General features: G+C 39.2%; 2 long non-coding RNA genes and 2 other non-coding genes across 4 annotated transcripts in view; 1 reads left to right on the top strand and 3 right to left on the bottom strand.

Annotated features, from left to right (window-relative positions):
• The window catches only part of LOC118765528, a 25640-nt gene extending 23264 nt beyond the window's left edge, over positions 1-2376 (bottom strand). Inside the window, exon 1 of the long non-coding RNA XR_005001391.1 lies at positions 2256-2376. This is a non-coding gene — a long non-coding RNA (uncharacterized LOC118765528). The remainder of the gene's footprint in view (positions 1-2255) is intronic.
• A 6506-nt stretch (positions 2377-8882) lies between these two features.
• Trnac-gca lies at positions 8883-8954 on the bottom strand. Its single transcript has one exon. It is a non-coding gene; the product is annotated as a tRNA-Cys (tRNA).
• A 5266-nt stretch (positions 8955-14220) lies between these two features.
• Trnac-gca lies at positions 14221-14292 on the bottom strand. Its single transcript has one exon. It is a non-coding gene; the product is annotated as a tRNA-Cys (tRNA).
• A 1137-nt stretch (positions 14293-15429) lies between these two features.
• Positions 15430-17500, top strand: part of LOC118765521 — a 2403-nt gene continuing 332 nt past the window's right edge. Inside the window, exons 1-2 of the long non-coding RNA XR_005001384.1 lie at positions 15430-15460; positions 17480-17481. This is a non-coding gene — a long non-coding RNA (uncharacterized LOC118765521). The remainder of the gene's footprint in view (positions 15461-17479; positions 17482-17500) is intronic.

The following is a 17500-nucleotide window of genomic DNA, read 5'->3' as shown; positions in this document are numbered from 1 at the left end:
TTTTCCTTCTGTCTCTCCTTGTCCTTTTCTAGTGGTGAAGGACACTCCGCTCTAATGCAATCATTCAGGCCACATTTATAACATCGCGGAATATTCCCTTCCACTCTGACCTTTAAAATCCTCTCTCCCACTGTGATACTTTCGACCATTTTTTCGATGTCCTTCCGGTATCGACAAAATAAGTACTAGTCAGCTATTGAGGGTCGATGCAATCGACTAACCCTATTCCCTAAAATTTCAGGCCCTATACCTTTAATAGAAAGGAATATTATACCTGTATGGGTGCGTATGTATGCTTATGTCTTTCTGCTTGACTTCCACCGCTTAACAACCGGTGCGGGGCTTCTTTGTGATTGTAACTTAACGGTTCGGCAAAGAGTCAACAGGACTCTTATGTACCAAACTGAAAATATATTCTGAAGTCGATTTGATTAGCTAACCCGTTTCATGATGGTGCCACAACACGGCCGCAGTTCAATGACTGAAACCAGTAAAAGAGTACAGTTAGAATATTCTTTTCTACTCTAGGCACAAGGCCCGAAATTTGGGGGGAGGGGACCAATCGATTAGATCGACCCCACTATGCAACTGGTACTTAATTTATCCACCCCGAAAGGATGAAAGGCAAAGTCGACATCGGCGGAATTTGAACTCAGAACATAAAGACAGACGAAATATCGCTAAGCATTTCGCCTGGCGTGCTAACGTTTCTTATTTCTTATTTCTTTATTGCCCACAAGGAGCTAAACATAGAGTGGAAAAACAAGGACAGACAAAGGGTTTAAGTCGATTACATCGACCCAGTGCGTAACTGGTACTTATTTAATCGACCCCGAAAGGATGAAAGGCAAAGTCGACCTCGGCGGAATTTGAACTCAGAGCGTAGCGACAGACGAAAGTATTAAGTTAAGTATTTCGCCCGGCGTGCTAACGTTTCTGCCAGCTCAACGCCCTAGTACAATTAGAATATTGTCTTAAGATAAATCTTAAGATAAACGAAATTTAAAATTAAAAAGAAAAACACATATTAAGAAATATTTCATTTTATCACCGTGATCACCATGGCCGACAAGGCTATCAGATGTTGCAACACATTGCTGGTCACAATGCGCTTCGCATTGCTTTAGTCTTCAAATGACGCCATTCCGCTGGCTAAGTGAGCAGGCCAACAGAAGAAAGAGTGAGAGAAAGTTGTAGCGAAAGAGTACAGCAGGGATCGCCACCACCCCCTGTCGGAGCCTCGTGGAGCTTTAGGTGCTTTCGCTCAATAAACACTCACAACACCTGGTCTGGAAATCGAAACCGCGATCCTACAACCGCGGGTCCGGTGCCCTAACCACTGGACCATTGCGCCTCCACATTTCATTTTTTACTTGTGTTTTTTTCTTTTCTTTTTTCTTTTCTTTTTCTTTTGATGGTGCTGGTGGTGGTGGTGGTGTTTTTAACTTTGACTTTGAGACGAAGAAACAAAGCTTTAAACTTAGAAATCTTTATGAATTCTTAACGATTTCATAAGAGGTAAACGACATCATTTTTCTCTATTTTAGCAGTATTACAAAAAAAAAAGAAGAAAAAAAGAAGAAAGGAAAAAGCGAAAACGCTATTGAATATTTTTCAAGCAATACTTTACTAATCAAACATAACAATTTATATTTGAAGTAAATGAAAGCTATTTAATAACAAACCAAACAGAAAGAAAGAAAGAAGAGGAAGGAAGAAAGAAAGAAAGAAAGAAAGAAAGAAAGAAAGAAAGAAAGAAAGAAAGAAAGAAAGAAGGAAAGAAAGAAAGAAGAGGAAGGAAGGAAAGAAGGAAGGAAGGAAGGAATGTTGTAAAGTGAATGATGTGGGATGCGTGATTGAGGACGTCGAAGATAGAGTTCTTAGTTAGGTTTTACTGTATTTTCAGTTCAAATTTTACTGTTTGCTGACTTTTGCCTTTCATCAGCAAACATAAACACACGCACAAACACACACACACACACACACACACACACACACACACACACACACACACACACACACACACTCATACACACACACACATAAGGATAAGCATATTGAAAGGGATCCGTGAGAAAACTCATTTAAATAGAAGGATTGAAGGCCACTGTTGGGAACTACTGTGTGTTCACGATTCTGCCATCTCACCGGTATTTGTGTCTTGATTTTGTTCAGCGAACTGTTACTATCGCCGAAACTACAATGAACTTTGTGTTCTAAGATTTTGCATTGTCCACGATGCTCTTAAAAGCAACAATAATCTTTTGTACTCTAAGCACATGGCCCGAAAATTTTGGAGAGGAGGCTAGTCGATTAGATCGACACCACTACACAAATGGTACTTAATTTAACCACCCCGAAAGGATAAAAGGCAAAGTCGACCTCTGTGGAATATGAAGTCAAGAAGTATAGAGAGACGACATACCGCTAAGCATTCCGCTCGGCGTACTAAAATTTCTTATTTCTTTATTGCCCACTAGGGGCTAAGCATAGGGGGGATAAACAAGGAGAGACAAAGGGATTAAGTCGATTATATCGACCCCAGTGCGTAACTGGTACTTAATTTATCGACCCCGAAAGGATGAAAGGCAAAGTCGACCTCGGCGGAATTTGAACTCAGAACATAGTGGCAGACGAAATACCTATTTCTTTACTACCCACAAGGGGCTAAACACAGAGAGGACAAACAAGGACAGACAAACGGATTAAGTCGATTATATTGACCCCAGTGCGTAACTGGTACTTAATTTATCGACCCCGAAAGGATGAAATGCAAAGTCGACCTCGGCGGAATTTGAACTCAGAACATAGTGGCAGACGAAATACCTATTTCTTTACTACCCACAAGGGGCTAAACACAGAGAGGACAAACAAGGACAGACAAACGGATTAAGTCGATTATATTGACCCCAGTGCGCAACTGGTACTTAATTTATCGACCCCGAAAGGATGAAAGGCAAAGCCGACCTCGGCGGAATTTGAACTCAGAACATAGTGGCAGACGAAATACCTATTTCTTTACTACCCACAAGGGGCTAAACACAGAGAGGACAAACAAGGACAGACAAAGGGATTAAGTCGATTATATCGACCCCAGTGCGTAACTGGTACTTAATTTATCGACCCTGAAAGGATGAAGGGCAAAGTCAACCTCAGCGGAATTTGAACTCAGAACATAGCGGCAGACGAAATGCCTATTTCTTTACTACCCACAAGGGGCTAAACACATCGAGGACAAACAAGGACAGACAAAGGGATTAAGTCGATTATATCGACCCCAGTGCGTAACTGGTACTTAATTTATCGACCCTGAAAGGATGAAGGGCAAAGTCGACCTCGGCGGAATTTGAACTCAGAACATAAAGACAGACGAAATACCGCCAAGCATTTCGCTCGGCGTGCTAACGATTCTGCCATCTCGCCGCCTCTGAAAGCAAAAATGAAGAAACCGTTATTGTTTTAATTAACGATAGAATAACAACAATAGTGTAGAAGAAAACATAAAGGGGGGAAAGCACAGATTCGAGAAAGGAACGTAGCAGAGAAATTCCTGAAGGATCAATCAAATATTGGTTTGAAATGCTGGCACAAGGCCAGCAAATTCTGAAGCGGGACGAGGTCGATTACATCGATCATAACTACTGCCTTTGGCAAGCAACAGTTGTGATCGGTTAATGCAGCTTTTTGGTGCAATTTCGATAATTACAACACCTTAAGCCCTTTCCTTCTAGATTAAGTAAAATAGTCTCGTGATTTGCGTCAATTAAGAAGGGTCACGCGGCCGATAATATTTTGGGGTAGTTGCTGCTTAACAGATCGTTACTGAGCTTGATCGTTTCTTCAAAATGCTAAGCATTTTGCCTGGCGTGCTAACGATTCTGCCAGCTGGTCGCCTTGCGGTAGGTATTATATCAAACAAATGGAACTGGTGATAAATAAGAACAACAATGTCACGAGGAATTACAACAATGAAGAAGAAAATACAAAGGAAAAGCTAGATATGAGAAAGGATCGTAGCAGAAAAGTTCATGAAAAATCAATCAAACATTGGTGTTTCAAATTTTGGCACGTGGCCAGCAAGTTCATGGGAAGGAGGTGGTCCATTACATTGACCCCAGCGCTCAGCTGGTACTCATTTTACCGACCCTGAAACTATGTAAAGCAAACTCGTATACGGCGGAATTTGCTGTCGGAGTGTCAAGCTGGAACAAATACTGAGAAACGGTTTTCCTGATGTACAATGAAAAACAGATTATTTTCATAAATTTGAAATAAATATATAGCTAACAAAAAGAAATACGTAAGGGGTCACCCCGGTTTGAACCAGGGACTTCTCGATCTGCAGTCGAATATTCTACTACTGAGCTATATCCCCACCATGCGTGGCGATACAAAATATTCTCATTTAAACACAGTATATTTTCTTTTATAGTGATTATTGTTATTTGTTTTTTAATATGACTTTATTCCCATAGAATTCGAAAATCTTTTTGGTTGACTTTTCGATTTAAAATAATTAAATCATCATAAAGTCGAATCTCGCTCCGACCGCAGATTCTGTCGAAGAAGCCCATTGTATACATGCATGTGTGTGTGTGTGTGTGTGTGTGTGTGTGGTGTGTGTGTGTGTGCGTGTGTGTGTACGACGGGCTTCTTTCAGTTTCCGTCTACCAGCTCAAGCGGCAGTGGGGGACAAGCAAAAAGACAGATACACACACATGCAATTATATATATACGACGGGCTTCTTTCAGTTTCCGTCTGTCAAATCCACTCACAAGACTTTGGCCGGCCCGAGGCTATAGTAGAAGACACTCTCCCGGAACCAGGCGGTTCGGAAGCAAGCTTCGTAATGTACGCCATCCAAAATGTATCGATGGAAAATTTCATTAAAAATATAAGCATTTTGAAGAAAGTTAGGAAGAAACAAAATCGATGGGCATAGTTTGTAATTATGCCAAATTGTTAAAACGCGTATCTATATGTAAAAAAATATTTGTATCGTGTGAATACGAAACAAAGCAATACTCGACTGTTCCTCTGTTAGTTTTTCAGTCTTTCGGCGCGAAATGTACGTATCGTTACGTAGTCATTATTTCTGAGAGTACATTTTTTTTTGTGTTTGAAGCGAAACACATAATTTATTGTGAGCAATACAACTCAACAGGAAATATGAAAACATTTGTTGATAATGTTAGTGAGAATTTACGTGAGATACAGAACATGGGCACGGGCGTTTTTATATCTGCTATTGTATTGCTCACAATAAATTATGTGTTTCGCTCCTCACAAAATAAATGTACTCTCAGAAATGATGAATACATAACGATACGTACATTTCGCGACGAAAGACTGAAAAACCGAAAGAGGAACAGTCGAGTATTGCTTTGTCTCGTATTCACACGATACAAATATTTTCTTTTTTTTTTTACATATAGATATGCGTTTTAACAATTTGGTATAATTACAAAACTACGCCCGTCGATTTTATTTCTCCCTAACTTTCTTCAAAATGCTAATATTTTTTTGTGAAATTTTTCATCGATACATTTTGGATGGCGTACATTATGCAAGTATGGCTGAGTGGTAAGAACTTTGCTTCCGAACTGCATGGTTCCGAGTTCAGTCCTACAGCGAAGCACTTTAGGTAAGTGTTTTCTACTACAGCCTCGGGCCGACTACAGCCTCCTGAGTAGATGGACCTTTTCCTTTTGATCGGCAGGTCGATAAATTAATTTTTTTAACTAAACACTTTCAAACATCGGATACTGGTAGAGTGCGCTGGAGAAACATCGATAGAATTGGTTTGCTTCTTGCTGATCTGAAAATGACAAATGAGACACTCAGAAAAATTTGTATCACATAGATTTATGCATGTGGTTCGTCAAATGTGATTATTTGATTACCAACAGAACGAAACGTTGCCTTTCAGTAACATAGGCACAGGCGTTTTTATATTTCCTATTGAATTCCTCACAATAAATTATGTGTCTCACTCTACACAAAATAAATGTACTCTCAGAAATAATGAACACTTAACGATACGTACATTTCGCGCTGAAAGACCGAAAAACCGAAAGAGGAACAGTCGAGTATTGCTTTGTTTCGTATTCATATGATACAAATATCTTCTTTTTTTTTTACATATAGATATGCGTTTTAACAATTTGGTATAATTACAAAACTACGCCCGTCGATTTTGTTTCTCCACAACTTTCTTCAAAATGCTTATATTTTTTATGAAATTTTCCATCGATACATTTTGGATGGCGTACATTATGCAAGTATGGCTGAGTGATAAAAACTGTGCTTCCGAACCACATGGTTCCGAGTTCAGTCCTACTACGAGGCACTTTAGGCAATTGTTTTCTACTACAGCCTCGGCTCGACTAAAGTTTTGTGAGTAGATTTGGTAGACGCAAATTGAAAGAATCCCCTAATGTGTGTGGGTGTTTTTGTCGATATTTGTTCGAGACCACCGATCTACAACCGGTGTTAGTTTTTTTCTTTTTTGTTTTCCTCCAACTTAGTGGTTCAGTCAAAGATCCCGATAAAATAAGTACCGGGCTTTTAAAAAAAATAAATACTAGGATAAATTCGTTCAACTAAAATTCTTCGAAGCGGTGCCCCCAGAATGACCGCATTCTAATGACTGAAACAAGTAAAAGATAAAAGGAAGAGTATTGTACAGGGACACACCAGCATCTGTTGTCGAGCGATGTTGTGAGGACAAATACGGTCACACAAACATATACACACACACAAACATATACACACACACATACATACATATATATATATATATATATATATATATATATATATATACATATATATATACATACATATATACGACAGGCTTCTTTCAGTTTCCGTCTACCAAATCCACTCACAAGGCTTTGGTCGGCCCGAGGCTAGAGTAGAAGACACTTGCCCATGGTGCCTCGCAGTGGGACTGAACCCGGAAGCATGTGGTTGGTAGGCAAGTTACTTACCACATAGCCACTTTTTTTCACGTTTCATCAAAATAATTGTAGTAAGAGATGACAAAATAGTTAAACATGTAAACCAATCTTGGACAAATGACATGTTTAAAGGCTGAAAATCTAACCAAAGAATTGAACGACAAATACGATTAGGATGCGAAGCCTTTGGTATATTGAGCAGTAATTTGTCCATGTATCTAAAAAGAAAGGTCTTCAACGAGTGTGTGCTGCCTATCATTACGTGTGCAGCAGAAACGTAGACAAGAGCATTGAAAATAAATTAAGAGCAACAGAAAGAGCCGTGGAAAGGGGAGTGTAGAAGATTAACAAATTGGACAAGGGGAAAAAGAACAGGATAAGAGTGGCAACAGGCTTAGCAGATATTATCTGGAAAGTAAAAAAACTCTGAAATAGTCTTTAGCGGGACGTGTTTAGGAGAAAGGACAATAGATGGAATAGCAAACTGATGGAGTGGACAACATATCCAGACCACACAGAAGTTGGAATGAAGACTTGGTTAAATTCTTCAGCTCCCAAACAGAACTATGGTTGAGGAAAACATCAAACTGTGAAGAAAACATACTGAGAGGAGAACATACTGAGGCCTTTGTCCAGTAATGGACTAAACATGTAGAAGAAAAAATATTGTACTCTACATTCTTGAAAACGTATCTCCGAGAAAATTCACTAGTTAGTTAGTTAGTTAGTTAATTTTTTGGCTCAAAAGCAAAAAGCAAGGCCACGTTCTGAGTTCAAATTCTGCCGAGGTCGACTTTGCTTTTCATCCTTTCGGGCTCGATAAATTAAGTACCAGTTACGCACTGGGGTCGATGCAATCGACTTAATCCGTTTGTCTATCCTTGTTTTTTCCCTCTATGTTTAGCCCCTTGTGAGTAGTTAGTTAGTTAGTTAATTTTTTGGCTCAAAAGCAAAAAGCAAGGCCATGTAGGGGGACATGGAATTAAGTACAGGGTGGTGTTCATGTAAAGAGTTCAGGCCACTTGAGGTCAAGGGAGACTTTGAACAAAGCGGTCGTCGGCATCTTCACAATCTCGTCTGGCAGCTTGTTCCACGGATCCGCAACCCGGACGGAGAAAGCTCCTTTCCTTCGATTGAGATGAAATCGTCGCAGGTAGAGCTTTTCGGAATGACTCCGCAGCCGACGCTCTGGAGCAGGAGTGAAGAACTAAAGAGAATATGTATTCCTAAGAAAGTTACAAAGTAAAAACTCAATGGGGAAGACATATATTTATGGTTATGCCAACAATTTACCAAATGCGCCATGTATGTCCACCGTAAAAATATTCTCCAATTTTTCTTGATTGCTTGTTGGCAGATTTAAACACAGTTTTAAATACGCGATTTTATGGCTATCTTTTCATGAAAATATTTTGAAAATATTTTGCTTGTCTTTCAAAAATCCTGTGAGGTTCTGAATTATATCAATATTGTTCTAAGCAGATAACGCGACAATGGCGATTGTGGAAGGCGAAATGTGACAAGTAGAGTAAGATGAAGAACAGAAGAGACATCAAATAAATTTTCCCATTTGTTGTCATTTTGAAGTGCGTGCGACACATTGTAGCGTGTCTTAAAAGAGAACGGTGAAAATTATATTCTACATGTTAACGCCAAACTGAATATTGGATTCGTCTTCTTTTGTTATTTATTTGTTTCACATGAATGCAAGCGAAATAAAATAAACGGGAATTTCAGAAATCATTTTTTTAAAAATGCACACAAATACAAAAAAAAAATGACGCATAGAAATTATTACATTCGGTGAAGTGAAATATAGGTTCTACTAAATAGATTGAATAACAACATCACGATGAAATTACAGTAATTGAGAAGGAAACAAAATATGTACAGAAGAGAAAGAAATGAAAATTTTCTAAAGGGGACACCCGGGTTTGAACCGGGGACATCTCGATCTGCAGTCGAATGCTCTACCACTGAGCTATATCCCCATATGGTCTAAGGTCTCCAAATTATACTTATTTGAAGGAAATATACCCGCGTCGTTATTGCTTAATGCTATTTATTTTGCAAAGTCACCTTATTCCTATGTAATCTGAAAAATCGTAGGAAAAACTAATAAAGAATAAAGAATGGATCAATAAGTAAATAACAAAACAATATTGTTTTATATCTGCGGGAACATTTGGAACTGAAATCGCATAAACTAAAGAAGAATGGACGGCGAAGCGACGTAAAAATGGCACACCTAAGATGATGTTCATTAATAAATTACCTATGCATTAATAGAGTTTTTTTTTTTCAACGCTATACTGTACGGTGTATGCAAGGCGGCAGTGAGCTGACAGAAACGTCTGCACGCCGGGCGAAATGCTTAGCGGCATTTCGTCTCCCGCTACGTTCTGAGTTCAAATTCCGCCGAGGTCGACTTTACCTTTCATCCTTTCGGGGTCGATTAAATAAGTACCAGTTACGCACTGGGATCGATATAATCGACTTAATCCGTTTTTCTGTCCTTGTTTGTCCTCTCTTTGTTTAGCCCCTCGTGGGTAATAAAGAAATAGGCATTTCGTCTGTCTTTACGTTCTGAGTTCAAATTCCGCCGAGGTCGACTTTACCTTTCATCCTTTCGGGGTAGATAAATGAAATACCAGTTGCGTACTGGGGATCGATCTAATCGACTCGCCCCCCCCCCCCCACACACACACACACCTCCAAAAAATTTCGGGCCTTGTGCCCAGAGTAAAAAAGTATAATGTACGGTGTATGCGCATGGCCTTGTGGTTTGGGATGTTCAGCTCGTCATCATAAGGTCATTGTTTCAATTCCTGGATGAGGCAACACATTGTTTTCTTAAGCAAAGCACTTCTTTTCTCGTTGCTTCAGCCCACTCAGCTGTTATGAGTACCAACCAGCTGCAGTCCTCTATGTGCCTCCACCCACTCCCAACTGTCACATCCTGGATATTCTGCTGCGATATAGAGGAATTGCCGAGAAGGTATCTATGTCTACTCATGTCTTCATAGGCACCTAAAACAATTAGTACGTGTAACTAAGCCAAACTCGCTGGTAAGACTCTACGATACTTATAATAATTGACTACGTAGGAGAGGCTGTGTGGTAAGTAGCTTGCTTACCAACCACATAGTTCCGGGTTCAGTCCCACTGTGTGGCACCTTGGGCAAGTGTCTTCTACTCTAACCTCGAGCCGACCAAAGCCTTGTGAGTGGATTTGGTAGACGGAAACTGAAAGAAGCCCGTCGTATATATGTATATATATGTGTGCGTGTCTGTGTTTGTGTGTCTGTGTTTGTCTCCCCAACATCGCTTGACAACCGATACTGGTGTGTTTACGTCCCCGTAACTTAGCGGTTCGGCAAAAGAGACCGATAGAATAAGTACTAGGCTTACAAAAAATAAGTCCTGGGGTCGATTTGCTCGACTAAAAAGGGGTGCTCCAGCAAGGCCACAGTCAAACGACTGAAACAAGTAAAATAAAGAAAGAATGAAATGGAAGGCATGCATTCTATTCGGTATTCTCTTTTTCTCTCTACAAATGCGCAAATGAATTGTTTTCACCCATCTTAAGACACAGTGTTGGCTATAAGACTTACGAATATATTCTAAAGTACACGACTAAAGTATATAACGAATGCACAGACGAATTGTTTTCAACCAGCTTAAGATACAGTGTTGGATAGAAGATCTACAGATGTATTCGAAAGAATGTAACTAGCAAGCTCACTTGCTACGTTGCGCTGGAGAAACATTGATAGAATTGGTTTGCTTCTTGCTGATCTGAAAATGACAAATAATGAGACACTCAGAAAAATTTGTATCGCATAGATTTATGCATGTGGTTCGTCAAATGTGATTATTTGATTACCAACAGAGCGAAACGTCGCCTTTCAGTAACATAGGCACAGGGGTTTTTATATTTCCTATTGTATTCCTCACAATAAATTATGTGTCTCACTCTACACAAAATAAATGTACTCTCAGAAATAATGAACACTTAACGATACGTACATTTCGCGCTGAAAGACCGAAAAACCGAAAGAGGAACAGTCGAGTATTGCTTTGTTTCGTATTCACACGATACAAATATTTTTTTTTTTTTTTACATATAGATATGCGTTTTAACAATTTGGTATAATTACAAAACTACGCCCATCGATTTTGTTTCTCCCTAACTTTCTTCAAAATGCTTATATCTTTAATGAAATTTTCCATCGATACATTTTGGATGGCGTACATTATGCAAATATGGCTGAGTGATAAAAACTGTGCTTCCGAACCACATGGTTCCGAGTTCAGTCCTACTACGAGGCACTTTAGGCAATTGTTTTCTACTACAGCCTCGGCTCGACTAAAGTTTTGTGAGTAGACTTGGTAGACGCAAATTGAAAGAATCCCCTAATGTGTGTGGGTGTTTTTGTCGATATTTGTTCGAGACCACCGATCTACAACCGGTGTTAGTTTTTTTCTTTTTTTTTTTTGTCCTCCAACTTAGTGGTTCAGTCAAAGATCCCGATACAATAAATACCGGGCTTTAAAAAAAAATAAATACTAGGATAAATTCGTTCAACTAAAATTCTTCGAAGCGGTGCCCCCAGAATGACCGCATTCTAATGACTGAAACAAGTAAAAGATAAAAGGAAGAGTATTGTTATATCGGCAAAAGTGGTAAAAACAAACTTTTGGTGAGGAATTTTGGTTAACTCCACATCTGACTTTGTCACCACAAACTTTCTTAAAAATGCATGAGATGAATGGAATTTTCCAGAAACATTTCAGATAATCTTGATAATAACTATGGTACGAGGAGGGATATAGAAATAAATTTACCTCACCGGAATTTTGTTAAATGCATAGGTTTTAATGAAATTTTCTAGAAATACGTATTCGATAGAGTAGATATTCTCTTTTACTCTTATATTCTTTTACTTGTTTCAGTCATTTGACTGCGGCCATGCTGGAGCACTGCCTTTAGTCGAGCAAATCGACCCCAGGACTTATACTTTGTAAGCCTAGTACTTATTCTATCGGTCTCTTTTGCCGAACCGCTAAGTTACAGGGACACACCAGCATCTGTTGTCGAGCGATGTTGTGAGGACAAATACGGTCACACAAACATATACACACACACAAACATATACACACACACATACATACATGTATATATATATATATATATATACATATATATATACATACATATATACGACAGGCTTCTTTCAGTTTCCGTCTACCAAATCCACTCACAAGGCTTTGGTCGGCCCGAGGCTAGAGTAGAAGACACTTGCCCATGGTGCCTCGCAGTGGGACTGAACCCGGAAGCATGTGGTTGGTAGGCAAGCTACTTACCACATAGCCACTTTTTTTCACGTTTCATCAAAATAATTGTAGTAAGAGATGACAAAATAGTTAAACATGTAAACCAATCTTGGACAAATGACATGTTTAAAGGCTGAAAATCTAACCAAAGAAATTGAACGACAAATACGATTAGGATGCGAAGCCTTTGGTATATTGAGCAGTAATTTGTCCATGTATCTAAAAAGAAAGGTCTTCAACGAGTGTGTGCTGCCTATCATTACGTGTGCAGCAGAAACGTAGACAAGAGCATTGAAAATAAATTAAGAGCAACAGAAAGAGCCGTGGAAAGGGGAGTGTAGAAGATTAACAAATTGGACAAGGGGAAAAAGAACAGGATAAGAGTGGCAACAGGCTTAGCAGATATTATCTGGAAAGTAAAAAAACTCTGAAATAGTCTTTAGCGGGACGTGTTTAGGAGAAAGGACAATAGATGGAATAGCAAACTGATGGAGTGGACAACATATCCAGACCACACAGAAGTTGGAATGAAGACTTGGTTAAATTCTTCAGCTCCCAAACAGAACTATGGTTGAGGAAAACATCAAACTGTGAAGAAACATACTGAGAGGAGAACATACTGAGGCCTTTGTCCAGTAATGGACTAAACATGTAGAAGAAAAAATATTGTACTCTACATTCTTGAAAACGTATCTCCGAGAAAATTCACTAGTTAGTTAGTTAGTTAGTTAATTTTTTGGCTCAAAAGCAAAAAGCAAGGCCACGTTCTGAGTTCAAATTCTGCCGAGGTCGACTTTGCTTTTCATCCTTTCGGGCTCGATAAATTAAGTACCAGTTACGCACTGGGGTCGATGCAATCGACTTAATCCGTTTGTCTATCCTTGTTTTTTCCCTCTATGTTTAGCCCCTTGTGAGTAGTTAGTTAGTTAGTTAATTTTTTGGCTCAAAAGCAAAAAGCAAGGCCATGTAGGGGGACATGGAATTAAGTACAGGGTGGTGTTCATGTAAAGAGTTCAGGCCACTTGAGGTCAAGGGAGACTTTGAACAAAGCGGTCGTCGGCATCTTCACAATCTCGTCTGGCAGCTTGTTCCACGGATCCGCAACCCGACGGAGAAAAAGCTCCTTTCCTTCGATTGAGATGAAATCGTCGCAGGTAGAGCTTTTCGGAATGACTCCGCAGCCGACGCTCTGGAGCAGGAGTGAAGAACTAAAGAGAATATGTATTCCTAAGAAAGTTACAAAGTAAAAACTCAATGGGGAAGACATATATTTATGGTTATGCCAACAATTTACCAAATGCGCCATGTATGTCCACCGTAAAAATATTCTCCAATTTTTCTTGATTGCTTGTTGGCAGATTTAAACACAGTTTTAAATACGCGATTTTATGGCTATCTTTTCATGAAAATATTTTGAAAATATTTTGCTTGTCTTTCAAAAATCCTGTGAGGTTCTGAATTATATCAATATTGTTCTAAGCAGATAACGCGACAATGGCGATTGTGGAAGGCGAAATGTGACAAGTAGAGTAAGATGAAGAACAGAAGAGACATCAAATAAATTTTCCCATTTGTTGTCATTTTGAAGTGCGTGCGACACATTGTAGCGTGTCTTAAAAGAGAACGGTGAAAATTATATTCTACATGTTAACGCCAAACTGAATATTGGATTCGTCTTCTTTTGTTATTTATTTGTTTCACATGAATGCAAGCGAAATAAAATCAACGGGAATTTCAGAAATCATTTTTTTAAAAATGCACACAAATACAAAAAAAAAATGACGCATAGAAATTATTACATTCGGTGAAGTGAAATATAGGTTCTACTAAATAGATTGAATAACAACATCACGATGAAATTACAGTAATTGAGAAGGAAACAAAATATGTACAGAAGAGAAAGAAATGAAAATTTTCTAAAGGGGACACCCGGGTTTGAACCGGGGACCTCTCGATCTGCAGTCGAATGCTCTACCACTGAGCTATATCCCCATATGGTCTAAGGTCTCCAAATTATACTTATTTGAAGGAAATATACCCGCGTCGTTATTGCTTAATGCTATTTATTTTGCAAAGTCACCTTATTCCTATGTAATCTGAAAAATCGTAGGAAAAACTAATAAAGAATAAAGAATGGATCAATAAGTAAATAACAAAACAATATTGTTTTATATCTGCGGGAACATTTGGAACTGAAATCGCATAAACTAAAGAAGAATGGACGGCGAAGCGACGTAAAAATGGCACACCTAAGATGATGTTCATTAATAAATTACCTATGCATTAATAGAGTTTTTTTTTTTTTTCAACGCTATACTGTACGGTGTATGCAAGGCGGCAGTGAGCCGGCAGAAACGCTAGCACGCAGGGCGAAATGCTTAGCGGCATTTCGTCTCCCGCTACGTTCTGAGTTCAAATTCCGCCGAGGTCGACTTTGCCTTTCATCTTTTTGGGGTTGATAAATTAAGTACTAGTTACGCACTGGGATCGATATAATCGACTTAATCCCTTTGTCTGTCCTTGTTTGTCCCCTCTGTGTTTAGCCCCTCGTGGGTTGTAAAGAAATAGGCATTTCGTCTGTCTTTACGTTCTGAGTTCAAATTCCGCCGAGATCGACTCTACCTTTCATCTTTTCGAGGTTGGTAAATTAAGTACCAGTTGCGTACTGGGGATCGATCTAATCGACTCGCCCCCCCTCCCTCCTTCCCAAAAATTTCGGGCCTTGTGCCCAGAGTAAAAAAGTATACTGTACGGTGTATGCGCATGGCCTTGTGGTTTGGGATGTTCAGCTCGTCATCATAAGATCATTGTTTCAATTCCTGGATGAGGCAACACATTGTTTTCTTAAGCGAAGCACTTCTTTTCACGTTGCTTCAGCCCACTCAGCTGTTATGAGTACCAACCAGCTGCAGTCCTCTACGTGCCTCCACCCATTTCCAACTGTCGCATCCTGGATATTCTGCTGTGATATAGAGGTATTGCCGAAAAGGTATCGATGTCTACTCGTGTCTTCATAGGCACCTAAAACAATTAGTACGTGTAACTAAGCCAAACTCGCTGGTAAGACTCTACGATACTTATAATAATTGACTACGTAGGAGAGGCTGTGTGGTAAGTAGCTTGCTTACGAACCATATGGTTCCGGGTTCAGTCCCACTGCGTGGCACCTTGGGCAAGTGTCTTCTACTATAGCCTCGGGCCAACCAAAGCCTTGTGAGTGGATTTGGTAGACGGAAACTGAAAGAAGACCGTCGTATATATGTATATATATATGTGTGTGTGTGTGTGTGTGTGTGTGTGTGTGTGTGTGTGTGTGTGTTTGTGTGTCTGTGTTTGTCTCCCCAACATCGCTTGACAACCGATACTGGTGTGTTTACATCCCCGTAACATAGCGGTTCGGCAAAAGAGACTGATAGAATAACTACTAGGCTTACAAAAAATAAGTCCTGGGGTCAATTTGCTCGACTAAAAGGGGGTGCTCCAGAAAGGCCACAGTCAGATGACTGAAACAAGTAAATGAAAGAAAGATAGAAATGGAAGGCATGCATTCCATTCGGTATTCTCTTTTTCTCTCTACAAATGCGCAGAGGAATTGTTTTCACCTATCTTAAGACACAGTGTTGGCTATAAGACTTACGAATATATTCTAAAGTACACAACTAAAGTATATAACGAATGCACAGACGAATTGTTTTCAACCATCTTATAATAGTGTTGGCTAAAAGATCTACATGTGTATTCGAAAGAATGTAACTAGCAAGCTCGCTTGCTACGTTGCGCTGGAGAAACATTGATAGAATTGATTTGCTTCTCGTTGATCTGAAAATGGCAAATAATGAGACACTCAGAAAAATTTGAATCGCATTGATTTACGCATGTGGTTCGTCAAATGTGATTATTTGATTACCAACAGAGCGAAATGTCACCTTTCAGTAACATAGGCACAGGCGTTTTTATATGTCCTGTTGTATTCCTCACAATAAATTATGTGTTTCGCTCCTCACAAAATAAATGTACTCTCAGAAATAATGAACACTTAACGATACGTACATTTCGCGCCGAAAGACCGAAAAACCGAAAGAGGATCATTTGAGCATTGCTTTGTTTCGTATTCATATGATACAAATATATTTTTACATATAGATATGCGGTTTAACAATTTGGTATAATTACAAAACTACGCTTTTCGGTTTTGTTTCTCCTTAACTTTCTTCAAAATTCTTATATTTTTTATGAAATTTTCCATTGATACATTTTGGATGGCGTACATTATGCAAGTATGACTGAGTGATAAGAACTTTGCTTCCGAACCGCATGGTTCTGAGTTCAGTCCCACTGCGTGGCACCTTGGGCAAGTGTTTTCTATTATACTCTCGGGCCGACTAAAGCCTTGTGAGTGGATAGATCTTTTCCTTTTGAGCGGCAAGTCGATAAATTAATTTTTTAACTAAACACTTTCAGACTTCGGATACTGGTAGAATGTGTCATATAGAACATCTTTTACTCTTAGCATTGTTGAGAAAAGTTTGTATTTTCGAAGTTATTTCATGATAAAGTTGTCGTATTTGGGTAATTTCAGCCAATTAATGATGTCTATTGAGCTGAATAAAGTTAAGACAGTCAACCCGACTCTGAAGACTGAGGTGGAATATATATATACAAAAATTTATTCAAGTGACTTGTTGAATGCCACAACGCAGCATGTGTAATTGGTCTGTACAACTAGAAATATGACTGTTACAATTTGTCAAAAGTACCCCTTCACTCCACTATGTGCGTGACCCCTCTTAATCTTATTGCAATATAATACATTGACCTACGTCTTCATCATATATATGACCATCTTAGCGACGAGCTGGCAGAAACGTTAGCTCGCCGGGCGAAATGCGTAGCCGTATTTCGTCTGCCGTTACGTTCTGAGTTCAAATTCCGCCGAGGTCGACTTTGCCTTTCATCCTTTCGGGGTCAATAAATTAAGTACCAGTTGCGCACTGGGGTCGATGGAATCGACTTAATCGCTTTGTCTGTCCTTGTTTGTCCCCTCTGTGTTTGGCCCCTTGTGGGTAGTAAAGAAATATATATGACCATCTTAATTGAAATGATCGAGGCTAAACTCATGCACTGGCAGTTTCGTAAAGAGAAATGAAATCAAATGAGAAATTTCATTAATCATTATAAGATGTAGAAATAAATACACGCT

Source organism: Octopus sinensis, linkage group LG12, assembly GCF_006345805.1.
Source record: "Octopus sinensis linkage group LG12, ASM634580v1, whole genome shotgun sequence".
Classification (NCBI taxonomy): domain Eukaryota; kingdom Metazoa; phylum Mollusca; class Cephalopoda; order Octopoda; family Octopodidae; genus Octopus; species Octopus sinensis.
This window is presented reverse-complemented; position numbering and strand designations above follow the sequence as displayed.